Consider the following 17,377-nt stretch of genomic DNA (forward strand, 5'->3'; position numbering starts at 1 on the left):
ATATATCTCGCAGCTCACTCAGCGATAGGGATTGAGTAGTTTCTGTCTCACTTACGAGTTCTTCCTCATCCTCTCCTCATGATGGCCCTGCTTTTTCATCGTCCCTTTCTAAACAAGCTGACTTTTGCTTCCAAGATTTTTTCTTGTGTATAGGGGCAACTGATAAAGTCACAGGTTGGTTCTCTGGTTCAGCCACAGTGCCTGTCGCAGTGGTTGGAGTGGCTGCAGTGCCTGTCGTTTTATTGTCAGATCCAGAGACCTTCTCTTCCCCTTGAGGGTACCGAATAGTGTTGAACAGGGCTTGGTAGGCATGGGCCAGGCCCCAGCACGTTGCAGCAATTTGTGTCTCCCTAGAATTGCTAGGGAGACAGCATACTTCTTCCAAATATTCTACTAATTTTTCAGGATTCTGCACTTGTTCAGGAGTGAAGTTCCAAAATACTGGAGGTGCCCACCGTCCTAGGCATTTGCCCATGCTATCCCACACACCCTGCCTTATCATAACTATCCAGCCTTGGGACAGATCTCTGGATTATATTCTTAAATTGCTCATTAACCTCAGACAAAAACAAAACAATATTCCCAAGAAATACCAATAGAAGTATCTTAACTATCCAAGGATGTTCAAGATACTGAAAAGTTATTGTAATGAAGGAGGAAGGTAGCGAAGGTGCCATTCTGTATTTCCTCCATAAAAAACCTCTCAGAGGAAGCAGTATAATTGCTAATTGTCTACACGAGGTGGTACCGAAAGTACAGCAATGGCTTCAGTACAAAACCTGAATACCACATTAAGCTCAAGGCCACTGTTTTAATAACAAATCTCCCAGGCAAGACATCACTAATCACTGCAGAGCACAGCAAACTGCAAAAAAACAACACCTATCTTTAACAAGTACAGCAAAAAAATGAGCATGGTGCAGATCAGATAAACTAACATCAAGAACAGATTAATCAATATCATGACCCACAACTGTTAACAGATATAAATTCCTTAATATGTTCAGGTTAATCTGTTATTATCTCAAACCCTTTGAGCCCCACGTTGGGTGCCAACAAGGACTGTCATGGTTTAGCCCCAGTTGGCAACCAAGCACCACACAGCCGCTCGCTCACCCTCCCCCCGCAGTGGGATGGGGGAGAGAATCTGAAGAGCAAAAGTAAAAAAACTCGTGGGTTGAGATAAGAACAGTTTAGTAATTGAAATAAAGTAAAATAATAATAATAGATTGTTATGGGGTGGGGGAGAGAGGGAGAGGGAGAGAGAACCCAAGGAAAATAAAAAAGAAAAAGTGATGCAGCCACTCTCCACCTGCCAAGCAGTGCCTCACCCATCCCCGAGCAGCGATAGCTTCCACCAGGCCAGCTCCCCCCAGCCTATATACTGAGTATGATGCCATATGGTATGGAATAGCCCCCTGGCCAGTTTGGCTGTGCCCCCTTCCAGTTTCTTGTGCGCCCAGCAGAGCATGGGAAGCTGAAAAGTCCTTGACTGGTGTAAGCATTCCTTAGCAACAACTAAAACATCAGTGTGTTATCAACATTATTCTCATACTAAATCCAAAACACAGCACTATACCAGCTACTAGGAAGAAAATTAACTCTATCCCAGCTGAAACCAGGACAGAACTGTAACATTTTAATGAGCAAAGCCATCTGAAACAAAACACAATATTTTCTGTGTTTTGATGAGATCATTCTCCAAAGGTTTTCCTTCCACTGTCTCCTTTCATTTTCTTCATTTTGCTTTAACCTTACCTTATTCTAACCAAGCCAGCTTACTTGAATTTTATTTCAGGGAACCTGCTAAACTGCAGAGCAAAGAGGTCGATCTTATCACAGGAGATTATTCTGAAGGACGTGCTTCCTTTCTTGAGACCAAAATCCCACTGAATGGAATGTCCTGACAAGTTATCAGTTTCACTACTCTCCAGCAACAGGTATGGAGCTTGACACATTAATCTATTTGAGTATTGAAGGCTGAATTGCTTACCCCAGAAGTTATAACAAAAAAAACAAAAACAAAACCCACCAGTGATTAGCATCATATCCACTCTGGGCCCAAAACAGCTTTAGCTAAGAAATCCCATTTCATCACCATTGTTTCAAAAGAACTGTTCTGAACAAAGTATTCAGATCATCAGTTACTTCAGAAAGAAGAAAAAACTCTAGTATCAGTGATACAGAGAGCGCTACCACTCCATCCCGTAACTTTTAAGAGCAACATCCTTTAATGGACCAAGTATCCCACAAAAGCCTGTTAGCATTAGATACTATCATATGTACCAACCCAGTCATACCATGCATTTCCTTAAGTTTAAGGGAGGTGGAGGAGAGCAAACTGTATACAATATTAATATAGAACATAAGAAAATACCTTTATTTTTCTAAGGGAATTGAAATTATTTTCTCCTTTTCCTAACCCCCTAAATACCAATGTTTTCTCTGGATTAATTCACATAAATCAAAATAGTCCTGGACAATTAAGTCAAACAGAAGACTTACCTAGCACAGTGTTCTCGCTCCAACAGAAGCCAGTAGGAATGCCTAGAAAGAAAAAGGTAAGCGTATGAATGTGTTTCAGCACACTCTCAAACTTCACAATGTACAGCTCAGGAATTTCCTGGTTCAAAAGGACCGAGTTTTCCAGCAGCTAGATTTATCTTTTGTGTAAGTTTCTTTTTGAACCCATGAAAATTAATACAGCTAAAATATTCTGTGGCAGTCAGTTCTGTAGTTAAGCTCTACACTACATGAAAGTATCAGTTTATTTTTAACTCTGCCATCTGATAATAAGGAGGAAGAAGAAGAGAATAAATGAAATTACTAAAAAGGAAAACACTTTCTTCCTGTTGTTTGTCCATGACACTTGTGGTTATTTTGTATGGATCCACCCTGTACTCTCAAGAAGAAAAAAAAAAAAAAAAAAGATGGCAGAGAAGTGCTGGCAAATTCTGTTTCTCAGAAAAAAATCTAGCTTTGGTCTTTAAAAAAAAATATACAGAGAAAGATGAAGTCCAATATACTCTTTTTGATATGGCATAGACCAGAATTACTTATATTCAAGAGGAAGGCATAACGTGACTGTATAATGATATAGTACTTTCAATTTTGTATTCTTTTTCTTCACTGACAACTCACAACACTCAACTTTTCAAACACCGCTTAGCATTGGTCTGTCATTTTGACAGAATAATTAATTCAGATTTTTGTTTGTTTATTTATTTTAAACTGAGTGGAAGAAAATTGGGAAAAATCTACTGGTGATAGCAGGCCTGCTTCTCCCTTAAGTACATCACTAGGCGTAAAGACAAAAGCATCCCTCGGAATAAGGACAAGTCTCCTAAATCAAGTGTTAGGGATACATACAGCCACTCACCCAAAAAAGAAAGTTCTGTTAAATCACCATTGTTTCTTCTTCAGTGACCACCCTGACACTGACTGTAATTATTACCTGTAGTTAGCAAGTCTACATTCTTAGGGGACAAGAATAAAAGATCAGAGATAAGCAAGCCACTATTAGGACCTACGCCCAGAACAAGAACTATTAGAGGTGTTTTCTTTAAGAGTTTACCAAATCTTCGTGCAATAAGCTTTGCAGAATTGTTTTAGTCAAGATCAGTCTTACGTCTCTAAAGTAATTAGCAAACTTATTAGTTAAGTTAGTAAATGAATTTACAATAAGCAGAATAAAGAAAGATCTATGTAAAACCAAGCTCAAAGAACACTGGAAACTTCTGTAAGGCTGTAGTAACAAAATCCATATAGTGAAATATCTGATCTGCCACACTGGCTTTATCCAAAGCTCAAGTAAACAAAACAAGTTTGTTTTAGGCTTTGACAATAAACACATTTCAGTTGTTTTATGTCTTCAGCAATATATTTTGCCTTTAGGAAAAAAAAAAAAAGTCTTAGTAAGACTTAGAAATCCCATCTCCAAGCTTGAACTTTGCATCAAATTTGTAAAGTAAAATTTAGATAAGATATCCAAAATGTAAACAAAGCAATGACAGCAGCTTTATTTCACAACACACAGTTTATTTCAATACTTTTAATCAGTGAGAAACCAACTAAACAATACACAATTCACAATACAATCCTTGTAAAAGCTGGAAAAGATATTAAGGTTCATGTCAAGTTCAACGTGCTCTATTTTTAACTTTAGTCAAGTCCCTTCTCATTAGCAGTAACTTAATATTTGAGAAAGGATTAGGAGCAGCTAGAAAGTGAGTTTGATATAGAAATTTATTTATGTATTTAAAAAATAAATTTTTAGTCCAAAGAATTCAGTTAAAGTTACTTAGACTTAGCCAACTAATGTAATTTCCCACTGTCACAGTATACCAAATCAAGGCTTACAGATTGCTTTAGAAAGTAGTAATTAATTGCTTGCTATTATTTTTTCATAATCATGGTGTGCTTCATAAGCATAAGTTTCATTCCAAAATTAAAAAAAGAAACAAGTTCTGGACTCCCCCTTTGCTCTAGCTCACAGAGAAATGTAGTCTTCACATCCACATAGTTTGACACTAATGGAACAATTCCTTTAGCATACCTTTTAAATAGTGAAATTTAGGACACTGCTGTAAGACTTTTTAAAGCACTTCACAAGCTCAAACCAACCCTGACAATCTCGTGATTGACTTACTAGGAAAAAGAGAGTTTACATAATAGTGAACTGAAAGAAAGACAACGCCTTTGAAAACAAGCCCAATACTTCTGCATTTCAAGGGTGCTAACAAATAGGGAAGAGGCATGAGCATCTGCTTGTCTTTAAGAGATAACAAACTGGTTTTGAGCACTCCTATATGTGTGAGCACCCATGTCACATGATAGGTAGCCTTGTTTGGAGGCCAGAACTCTTTCAAGAAGTCTAGGGAGTAAGAACTATCTGTTTTTCCTAGAGATAGTGTTAGCACTAGCAGAGACCAGGACACATTTATATGCATATGGCAGATACTGAAATCTTTCAGATGACTGCTAGCAAAACAGTGAATTAGTGGCCATCTCCATGTTATTTTACTGCATGTAAGCAATAACTTACTTTCTCTGAGAGGATTAAACTAACTTCTGCCAATTCTGACATCAGTAACTTCTGCTGTCGTGGTAAATTGTAACTAATACAGAACTTAACATTTCCAAGATGACGGCAATATCTTTGTAGCTAGAGCAATAGAAAAGTAGTGTGGTAAGCTTTTGCCTGGAGACAGTTTAGTCACATCTGGATATATGGCAGCAAAACCAAGATAAACAAATTATCCCAAATGGAAAACAACCAAAACATCTTAATTCTAGAAGCCGTATTTTCTGCTTATCTAAAATTATTAAAGCACTTAAGTATTCTTTGTTTTATCTGACTCTTAATCTGTGCTTTGTCCTCCTGTTTCTCTAGCTTTTTGACAAACAGAGATACGATCTAGGACTGCAAGCACTGAGTGCATGGAGTGAGGCAGGTTCAAGATAATGCCACATTCTAGCAGACTTTGTCAAGAAATTCTTCTTGCACTTAGAATGAGGAAAGAACTGCTAAAATATCTGCCAATGAAGAAATTCAAGTTGATTAGAAATGCAAGTAAAGAGCTTTACACCTTAGGCTTGTTTCAGACTTGCTTCAAAAAAGTGCCAGTGGTACAATTTTTCTGGAAAACTAGCCATTTTGGCCAAGTCTACTTCATGTATCCTCTCATAAGAGTTAATGAAGTTTTAATATTAAAGCTGCTTCATCTGTTCTGCAAAACATGTTTACAATATTGTTTTATGTAACAAATCTTAATGCAAATTCCTCCAGCTATAAACTAACTGATGGTGGCCAATCTTGTATTAAGAACTTAAGCAATTGCTTAATTTTGCTCCATGCCCCCTCAGGTTCCTCAAAGTAATACTGAAATGCATGAAGACTTTTCTCTGTATACTTGCACAGGAAGTCAGGGCAGTTTCTGAAATGCCTAGTTCAGAGGTGGGACCTTTAACTTAGTATGAATATGCTAAAAATGCTACCTTAATATACTAGGCAAGTTAGAACAAGCCACTTTTCAGATGTATTCTTTTGTGGGGTTTTGTGGGTGGGGTTTTGTTTTTGGTTTAGACTAACCAATAGCCCTAGCTGTATCCTTGTTTCAACTGATGGAGCTAAGGTCTCTCCAGGGCTGTTAGTTACTTTTTTTCCAGTGTTGATGCTATGGAGCCAGTGTAACTCTAGAAGAGAAACATTCCATTTCATGCACAGGTTTTTTTTGTTGGCAGGGTGGTTTTTTTGTTGTTTTTAACAATAACAATACATTAAAATCTTTTCTAAATGAATCAATCTGTGGTGAAGTGCCTTGCTAACTTTATTTGGGGAGGAAGAAAAGCCTGGAAGATTTGCAAGTTTTTATTATTCCCAAAAAAACAAGTCTAGACTGGATTGGAATTACTAAATAGCAAAGCTCCATAATAGAAGAAACTTTCAGGGGAGTGAGTATGACTATAGGAAAGTATCCAAGCTTTTGTTCAAAACATTACATTAGAAAGTTGAAACAGCCTTGCTACTGCAAAGAAAAAACCTTTAAAGTGGCTGAAGCAATTAATGTAGCTAAACTTGAGTCTATTTTGGCTATAGCCAGTATGTATACTTGGAATAAAACATTGCCACTGTATAGGTTCTTAGCTCACCTGCTTTTGTTAAAAGGTATCAACTAGCTGCACCCTCAAGAAATCTGTAACAGCTGTGGAAGATCAGACTGTTTCTCTCATGAACTCTTGGACAATTTTTAAATAGGAATAATATACTGTAAAATATGATGCAGGACACAGGTGTAAGGCTAACCCACAAGTCTATCCTGTTCACTTTCAGAAAACCCTCTTGAATGCACATAAAGTGAAACACAAATCTGATTTTTCTCTTAAGCAGATAATAATGGTATCTGCTCTACAATGGTTTATTTTAATTAAATTGCGTGAAGATGCCTTAGGTAGCTCTGAAGTTACCTTTTACCAGCAGCGTAGCCACGATGTTGCATTCAACAAGAATTTAGCTTACAATCTGGATGAGTTTACCATGGAGCTCAGCACAGGCTCAGACCAGCGCAACAAGATAACCATCCTGTGGTGATACAACTAGGGGATTGTGCTGACAGCTTTGGGGTGATAAGCCTGTACCTCAGACTGCAAGCATGTCCCTAGTAATTAGTGATGCAGATCCTAGCCCTGTGGCTCAAATTCTCTCTCAGTAAATACTTCCCCATGTGCAGTTTCTCAGTTGCCTTTGTAAGGCTGTTTGTTTTGTAGACAAGGAAGTACTTGTATATGCCACTACTTCATATCATGTGGAAATGACTGGTGGATCATGCCCTGGAAACCTCTGTTCTGTGGCACAGGTGAAAAATTGTTCTTCTCTTGCTATGGCCTCACACTATAGCAATGGATACATTAGTATTTTCATGCTATAATGTGTGTTAAAATTTGAACAGACTGCTTACTTTGGAGAAAGAGATACAGACACTGAACAGGAATGCCTCTTAAAGACCAACCTTAAGAAGGTGGAGATTTTTCTTAAACTCCTTTTACCAACAGTTTGAACATACAACTTTTTCCACCCTCTTACTACAGTCTAGGCTTGTTTTACTGAGGGTGGAAGGAGACCAGATTACTAACCTGATATCCTTAGCTCTTATGTTTTCATTCCCTCTTTGAATATATGTATATCCTGTTAATCTAGAAATAGAAGTACCATCTCACCTATCATTTCTGTGTAGAACTAGCAGTACTCCAAGGGTGGAGCTCCTTGGGTTCTGTGGACAACTACTGTTGAACCTACTTGTATAAAAATTCCAACCAATCCCAATTCTTAAAGGTCTCGAAGGCAAGATTTAAGTCTTGGTTATGTTTATTTGAAAATAGACACCTCCAAATCCAGTTCTAGAGAATGGCACCAAATCTAGATCACACTATAGGAAGTGACTCCTGGCCCACAGCTCCAGAGATGTTAAAAGAAATGATTCTGGGGACAGCTCTGTAAAGTATTTCTTAGTACAAGATATACAAATCATGCACTTGGGAAACAACAATATTCCCCAAACCTACAAACTAATCAGAAGTTAAAAATCAACAGGTGTGTGGGGGAGACCAGCTAATACATGTTTTTGAGAGGAAGCTAGAAGAACTTGGTCTGTTCAGCCTAAAAAGCAAAAGGAGGGATTAAATTGCTGTATGAATACATTAAGTTCTCAAAACAAAATCTTACCACTTTGTGAAAGAGGTTTGAGATATAGTCACCCATAATATCAACTGCTGAATCTAATGGTTGCTTCTGTTGCTATCATACAGCTATTTTAGTCCATGAAATGATGAAGAGGAAAGAGGAAAAGCAAGTTTAAACCCAAAAAGGAAAACCAACCAAACAAAAAGCCACATAAAACATGGTAGCTTTTTACTAGTCAGGTAACTATCCAAACCAAGGAAACAGCACTTTGTCATTCTAATCAAGTTTTAGTCTAGTAGATTCAATTTTACACATGTAGTATAATAGAATCTCTTGTAACCTCAGCCATAAGACCAACTTCATGAACACCCCCTTCTCTAGCTTTATCTCTGAATCACTCTGGATTAGACTGAAAATGCTGCTAAGTGTATTTGACATTCTCTAACTACATCCACAAGGATTTAGATGCGAGAATGCATCTGGATGTCTCATAAAAGAAGCCCTTAAGAGGGTCTGAATTATCAACTCAGTGTAAGTTTTCACCATCTTGTATAAATTTTCACCAGAGTACAGAGTCATTTTTGCACCATAAACTTCAGGCTTGGTCACTAATTTCTATTCAAGTTCTACAGCTTCTACAGGTTCTATTTTTTGTTTTGTTTTCTTTTAATTAAGATAATTTTCAAATACCTGGCGTCTTCAAATACCTGACGGACAAATATACAGAGTAATTAAAAAGAATCTCCTTTCTCTCAACCCAAAAATAAAACATGGCTTTGCATCCCTATTGTTGCTTTCTCAAAGCAGAATGATCGTGTCCTGAATTGTTTGGTGTAGATATTTTGCTTAAGCAGCAAGCACTCCAGGCTACAACTGATGAGTGACCTTGAGACAGCTCTTAGAAGGCAGTTGCCATAGTAACACCACCACAAATGTGGTACAAACTCAGCTGACACCACCAATCTGGTGCAACAGATCCATAATAAGTACATCTATCCTGTATTAGTGTCTCAATATTCAAGGAGGAAGTTACTAGATTATTTCTTTAAGAATTATTTCAAAAAACCTCTTGTACTCTGGTATAAATACAAGTGACTAAGGCTATACCAGTCCACACAGTGCAAGAGTTAAAGTACCCTAAAATAACACACTACTGAAAGTTGAAGCTATGCAGTGTGTTAATCCAGAGAGCAGTCCTTGGTCCAGGAAATGAGTCTACTGAAGAAACCTTGCAATAGCACATAACTAAGAAAGAAAGTTTGTTGCCACTTCTCAGATTCTCTAATACAAATAAACTTTATGAAGCCCTGCTGTGTCAAACTTAAGACAAAATGTGAGCACAATGGATTATTTGCATGCCAGGATATTCTCAGTCTCACCTGTGCAACCTCATCACCTTGAATAAACTTTCAAACCAACTTGGCACTAAGGAATAGTGTTACCCCAAAGGGTTTTTCTCTACATAGCATGCTACTAGTTCTTGTGAGCTCTGAAAGAGGAAGAAAAAGGTGAATCATTACTGAAATGTCAGTAAAAATGAAACATCTAGAATTGAAGAGTGCTAGTTAACAGAAATGTTCAGTAGAACCATTTCTGTTTAAAGACAAAGGATTAATGAACAGATTAAGACAGTTAACTATAACAACATAGCAGTCAGACATTAAAGTTTACTTTAAAACTAAACTGCAGTTTCAAGACGCATCTTTTTCTTAAACTCTAACCAGCGGAAAAGGCCAATTACATTAAGTTTCATAGTTTGTTGAGGTTCAAGAGATTCTATTATAGGTAAAACATTTGTATATTCTAATTAGAAACAAGAGTTAGGACTGCTCTGCCTCTGATAAAGTCAGCTCACTTCATGGGTTTGCCCTTATCATAATGGAAAACATTTGTTGAAGCCCCATACCAGTGGAATCTGTGTGTCAGCTAAGAGTTAATTCCAGTTAGAAGTGAAGTCATACACTTTAAAACAGGCTTTTGGACACTCCAATCTAAAGAGTCTGGTCCATAGTTAATTCAGTCAGTCAAGTACCTGCCCTGAAACTTGGCTGAGGAGCTCTTGCATCCCTAACTGTAACCTAAAGGTAGACAGCAAACAGGAAAAAAGTTCCCAGACAATACCAAGCAGACATTCAACAGGGCCCTAAATCCAAAAAAACATCAATTATTTTGGCAACTGTGTGTTATAGTGCCATTACCAATTAAAAGGGTTCAGCTGTGTTGCTTTTGGAAGTCTGGAAACACTGCCACCTTGGCTCAAAAAAGTATTATTTGAGATTTATGGTCCTGTCAATTACTGTTATGTGCCACTTCCCACTTTCATCACTTCTGTGAAGTTGCGGGTAAGATGGCTATATTCTAAATTGACCTGTGTCCTATCAATCTGTGTACAGGCATTGACAGATTCCTTTTGAACAAGTGTTCGTATAAACATTGAATATGTTTCTATTTAGCAATAGCTTTCTACAGTAAACATACTTTTATCAGAGTACAATAATTTGTCTTCAGCTTTGCAGGTAGTTGTTTATTTTGGCCTAGCTGTACAGGTTAACTTTGGAAACTATCTAGACCTAGACACGAAAGGCACTCTTGGTATAAAATAAGACACAGCTCTACACAAAACTTGTTCTGTACTGTCCTCCCCTCCCCTTTTGTTTTTGTCTCCATTAAAAAAAAAAGTAATCTTCAGACAAAAAAAAAGTTTAACCTTGATTTTGTGGAAGTAAAAGCTAGAACTTAAGTGACAGTTCCACTACAGATTTTTAAGCACTGATTCTATAAATGCTGCCAAGTATGTCAATCTACTCTGCAAGTTCATTTAGGAACAAGTATCACCAGCTATTAAAGATCTTTACTGTTCTTAGTCCTTGACCTCAACCTAGAAACCATGAGGTCCCTTACCACCTATGAAGGACCACTAATTACAACAGCATAGGAGAAATGAACAATAAAAAAGTTTTTCATAACAAAAAGTAATATATTCTAATCCTACAGTCCTCTTAAAAATCAGTCAACCTTAGACCCCAGAGCATGGGGTTGCTGATCTTCTGAGTCTCTACAGAAGTGATCCATTTGATAGATTAATTTACCCCAAAATAGAATTATTGCAGTACTTACCCCTTTCAGTAGATTATTCTGCTCAGCAATATGTATATGCACTACACTAGTAACAAATACGCATTAAATGTTTGCGGGTTTCTCAACATCAGTTTTCAGAACAGCACTCAATATATCTACTTAATCCCTATTGACTTCAGTGAAGTTAGTTTTCCAATGCAGATACAACAGGTAAGGAACTACCAGTAATAATACATAATTAGTAACTCTACCAACTTTTTCTAGTTACAGCCTCAGGGTAGACAAAGGGTGCTGAATTTCTCCTACACCCAGGTACCACTTGAGTCTCTCTTCTATAACACATTTGTATCAGGAACAGAGTCTTACAGGAACTCCATCCAGTTTAAATTTTGATAGACTGTGGCTGCTGTAGTCCCACCCCACCCATTCCCTTGCACTAGTACTGGTATTTGTGCAACTAGGGGTAAGCTGACAGCCAGAAGTTGTCTGGGTGTTTTTGTTTGGTTTTGGGGTTCAGGTTTCTTTGTTGGTGGGAGGGAGAGAATGGACAACTCTGAATTAAATCTGTTTGCTGACTACAAGGGCCTCAGTCCCAGAGCAAGGGGAAGAGACGTAACAGAAGGGAAGCACAATAGCCCTGACTTGGCTCGAGCAGCTGTGGAAGTGTACCACACTGCCTTGGAAAGACAACATTCCACGGGAATGCATTTGAAGGGTTCTGGTTTTATATTTTCAATTAATACTGGAAAGAAGTCAGTTTGTTGTGATGTTGCTTGCTTTTTGCACAATATACCACCTTAGCTCCCACACCAGCATTTAAGCAAAAAAAAAAACCCTCAACCCATTATATAAAGGACTCTTTAGGCCCTAACCCAAAAGAGCATAAGTCAACAATAAATATCTGTAGTGACAGAAAGACAAGGCACATTCAAAGTAGAGAGTCCCCTAGACCTTGGAGAAAGGTCAGGGAGCCTTTTGGTAAACAAGAACTTAAGCAGAAAAGAGCTTCAAGGTAGACAAATGAGGTTGAATCTGTAGATGCCTTCAGTTTGATTTTCACCAATATATCTGAAGCTACAATAATTTTATAAATAACCATTAAATAGGTTTTAAAGTTAACTGTTTTACAAAAGAATATGATGAGAACAGGATATGTTTCCTAATGTCTTTGTTCCTTTAGTATATCAAAGATACTAGTTTATCATACTAGATACTAGTATATCAAAGATTTCTAGTTTAGCAACATACAGTCCTTATTGGAAATGTTAGTCTAGAATTGCTATTGGAAGCAAGAAAAGATGGATTGTCACCTGGCAGTGATCATCTAGTAATAGTAACAGTTAACACAAACCGTAAAACAAGAAATTGAAGGCAAGATTAATATAATCAATAGTTGATATCCAGCATGGGAGTGGTTTATGCATGTTCTTACAAGCGAGAACTTTTTTTCTTGACAATTCATTTTCAGGGAGCATTTGCTCACCAAGTGGCTTGAAGTTTCAGTCAGAACAAGACTTCTAACTGAAATTCTAGCAATACAAGCATGCCTGCATGTTATTAAAGGAAATAGTGGAAAATTTCACAGGCTGACATCCAGAATGTCTGCGGTTCCTTTTCATATTTCTCTCTTCTTGCAAAGCAGTTATTAGACCAGAACTTCAATTTTTTTTTTTTTTTTGGTGATGCCTGGAAATTTCCACTGCTTTAAAAGATTTTTAAAAAGCTTTCTCAGATGTACAGCTCTAACAACCTTACACTTCTGCCTAGACAGAATCTTTAGTTTGAGCAAAAATTTCATCGATATAAAGCAGTGCTAAGATTGGGGGGAAGGAAAAAACTTTGCTCATATACCAAAAGCATTGCTTGGCCAAGCTGAAATATTATTGTACTACATATTAAACCCTTGATAGAGGTCATTTGAGGTCCAGCTACAGACAGATGGGTAAGAGAAGACAAAGCAGTTCAGGATAAAGCTACCTTGTAGCTGTACATCTGAACAGAAAATACAGTGGATGACAATGCAAGCTATTCTGTCCCTATCAAGTGATGGCTCTCCTTGAATTTCCTCAAATCTCTACTCATTTGACATCTCACTGGATCCCACTTGTCATCCCTACTACCTTCTTATGATCTCTAACACAGCCAATACAAGTCTGGCAAGTTTGCTAGCACTGGTTCTACACCTCACCTCTACAAGTCTTGTTTATGAGCTACGAACATGCATCACCAAAAGTTTAGGGGCTTCAACAGAAAACCCACAGGTGTAATACAAAAGTATCCAAAAGCTACTCCAGCCAGTGCAGATGTTTTTTCAGTTTTCTGTGCAGTGATCAAAAGAACTGCCTTCCTCTTAAAGGGGGATCAAACAGACATTCTAGGTTAACAGAGGTCCTCATTTTGTTCCATTTTAATCAAGAGAACAATTTGCAGATAAAGTACTCTTGCTTTTGTTGCCTTTAGAGCTATCTATGACTAGATAAATACTGATTAAGAAGGGATTCTATCAATTACTGCCTAAAAATGTTATTTCCCATTCAGGTATTTTAATGGGAAACTAAAGCTTTCAAATAAGGAAACACAAGTTATTTACAAAGCAAGAACAATGCACACGCCAGCACATGGCATCGAACTGGTATACAACCAAATAAGATACCTTTAAAGCGTCTTGAATTCATTTGTTCTTTTAGATTTGCTTGTTTAAAAGGCTACTACAAAATTATGCTTAAATGAGAAGTACAGCAGAGTATGACTTAGAGCAAATATTTTTAAACTTCCCTCTTAAGCAGTTAAGACATAAGGATTCTCTTTGATAGCACTTAATAGTTAAAACTGAGCCAAGCAAATGGTATTTTATAAGTACAGGTTAAAAGGATCAAAAACCCATGAACACCTAACAGCATTACCCAAAATGTGGTCCTCTAGTAGGCCATATGCTGAGGTCTGTCCATTGAGCCAGAAATCCCCACTCTGAACATCAAAAAGGCTTCCACAGAAGATGAAACCCAGAGTACTATAACAAAAGATGCTGCTATGTCTGCTTTAGTTCATTGCAGCAGCAAAGACGGACAGAGCACAAAAGGAAGTGCAACAAGAGCCATAATTCCCTATTTCTGTCTAACCTCTTTAGCCCAGCCTTTATAGAGGAAAAAAGTTGTTATAGGGGAAGAGGTCTGAAAAGTCTATCCAAGTCACTGGCAAAAAAGAAGTTGCAAATTTTTGTTTTAAATCATCTTACGATGTAAGCTGATAAGAATGGATAACCATTTTAAAGTAATCATTGTGAGTAAGAGGAACAAATTACTTTTTGAACCTTTACTACTTCTTCTATAAGCTTCCAAGAAACAATACAGCGCTCCCACATACTGATTGATCGCGTGTGCGCGCACACATGCTGTCGTAGTTTAACCCGGCAGGCAGCTAAAAACCACACAGCCATTCGCTCACTCCCCTCCTGCCCACAGTGGGATGAGGGAAGAGAATTGGAGGAAAAAAAAAAAGTAAGATTCATGGGTTGAGATAAAGACAGTTTAATAGAACAGAAAAAGAAGGGAAAATAATAATAATAATAATAATAATAATAATAATAATAAAAAAAAGAATATACAAAATAAGTGAGGCACAATGCAATTGCTCACCACCAGCCAACTGATGCCCAGTTCCTGAGCAGCGACCCCCTGGCCAGCTTTCCCCTAGTTTATATACTGAGCATGAAGTCACATGGTATGGAATAGCCCTTTGGCCAGTTTGGGTCAGCTGCCCTGGTTGTGCCCCCTCCCAGCTTCTTGGGCACCCCCAGCCTTTTCAGTCGGCAGAGTATGAGAAGCTGAAAAGTCCTTGACTAGTGTAACCACTACTTCACAACAACTAAAACATCAGTGTGTTATCAACATTATTCTCATCCTAAATTCAAAACACAGCACTATACCAGTTACTAGGAAGAAAATTAACTCTGTCCCAGACGAAACCAGGACACATGCATATGTGTACACTCTCAACACTCTCACGTTGTCTGAAGTTTTAGAAAAAGTTTATCCACATAGACTACATTAGCTGCTACCCATTCACATATAGTGGCAAAAAGCAGGCAGCACAGAAGTTTCCCTTTTCCTGGGACTCACTAGCCTCCAGAGAATGTGATGAAAACACAACTCAGGTATTTGACAAAACCAGCAGCGTTAAGATGTTAATAGACTCCATAGGACAACCAGTGAGGTGTTGGAATTACAGTTTGAGTGCACAAGGCAAAACCAGGGGAATGCTACCTTTGCTTTAGGTTTTAGTTCTTCAGACTGGTGCGGAGAGAACGCAAAACAGTCCTCTCAATTGACTGCTCTGAACAATTAAAAGTTTCCTCAAAATACTGGAGTAGAGAACAAGCGTTTCATTTTTTTTTTTTTTTTAAAGTAAATTGTTTACTTCTGCCTTCTGCTTAACCCTTCCATTAACAGGTACAGCAACAAAAGCCACCCAACCCACTCCCCGCTCCATTACCTGTTCTATCACTTTAGGATGTTTCAGTGAGGTAGGGCATTCTGTTATTACACAGAAGGTAACCATAGAGAAAAAGTATGTAGAGCAACAAAACCAAATTGTTACGTTTTCTATTCTTAGGTATGCATGTATAACAACTTCTAACTGCATTTTATTAGAGACTTACCAGAAGAATAATTTCCTCAGATTCACGCTAACTAAGAAAGCATTCAAAAGACATTTATGATCTCCAAGATCATTCATATAAGAGTTAACCAGCAGCTGACTGATGTACTTTGAACAAGTCTGTTCATAAGTGATTTTATAACCAAATGTTTCATGCTGAATCAGCACTGGAAGTTGGATTTGACTTCACACCATTATCTATATGTAAATGACTCAGCTCATCAATATTTGGCCAACAGGAACTAACAACAAAACATTAAACCCATGCAGTCTAGAAAGGTTCCTTGCTAAACCTAGAGCAATATTTAAGAGTCTTTTAAAAAGAACAATAAGATGTCTAAAAGAAAAAAAGTAAACTATTGCTTATGCAAGTCAAGAAAGCAGCTCATCTCTAGACCAGAGATTTTGTAACTTTAAAAATCTTGTGAGGACATTTCACTCATTTACATATAAAGTAAATAGTAAAATAGCAAAATAGCACCTTTAGAGCTTACTACTCATTTGCCAATGTAAGGCAGAAATAGCTGCTTAGTCTTATTATACTACAACACTTCATATCTTGTGCTCTAGCTAGAGCTCAGAGCAGTAACAGACCTGCTTAAGACACAGAAAAACAAAAATTCAGAGGCTTTCAGATGAGCAAAATTGAAAAAACAAAAACAACGTACATCACTACTGTAAGCTTCCATTGCTTAGTCATTCTTTGGCATAGTGAAACACCAGAAACACTTCAACTGTTTTTCACGTTTCTTCCCAAGATTATGCTCTTGTTCTTTTAAGTCTTTAACAAAAAGATGAGTCTCCAAAACAGCACATAAGAGAACTACAACAGTAATTTTGCAGTGGCTGGTGCTAGTGAGCCAGCTTTGCATTGCCCTTGTGGAACAAGTATATATATTTACCTACTCACTTTGTGCAGTTCAGAAAAGCATGGGATAAGAAACAGTCTGCTTGATTTTACCACGCAGCCCATTTCTAACAGATTTCAATATTGCACCATCTGGTAGACTGGGAACATTATCAGCAAGTTATAGCTTTAAAAAAAATATATATGTATATACACACACTAATTCTCAAGTTTGTCACAATAGTTACGAAAGTTCAGGATTGTAGAAAAACAAGAGTTTAAAACCTCTATATTGGTTTTAAAAGAATCAAGAATTGGGGGGGTTGCTTATTTGCTTTTTAAATCTCCACCAACTCCTCCTCAGGGACTTGATTTTGCATGACCTAATATTATGAAAGCCTAGAAGGGACAGCACAGTTTGTATGTTAATACATTACCTGAAAACATTGGGTTAAAGTTATGATACAGCCAACATATTTGACATGAAAGCCTTCATTGCAAAGAAAAGCCACTAATAATCACTTTAAAAAGTTTCATGTTAAGCATTATGACAGATCCTTTGCTTTAACACGCTTATATTCCCTCTTCATTAGGTAAATATGACAAGCATTTGATAC

The 17,377-nt window shown here is 37.5% G+C and overlaps 1 protein-coding gene across 2 annotated transcripts in view; it reads right to left on the reverse strand.

The window, feature by feature from the left end:
* The window catches only part of NCOA3 (nuclear receptor coactivator 3), a 90,933-nt gene that overhangs the window by 68,165 nt on the left and 5,391 nt on the right, over positions 1–17,377 (reverse strand). For both annotated transcript variants that reach the window (XM_072879008.1, XM_072879007.1), the window contains exon 2: positions 2,506–2,547. The gene's annotated coding sequence lies outside the window, so the exon portion shown is untranslated. The remainder of the gene's footprint in view (positions 1–2,505; positions 2,548–17,377) is intronic.

This window comes from Ciconia boyciana, chromosome 14 (assembly GCF_034638445.1).
Source record: "Ciconia boyciana chromosome 14, ASM3463844v1, whole genome shotgun sequence".
Taxonomy (NCBI): domain Eukaryota; kingdom Metazoa; phylum Chordata; class Aves; order Ciconiiformes; family Ciconiidae; genus Ciconia; species Ciconia boyciana.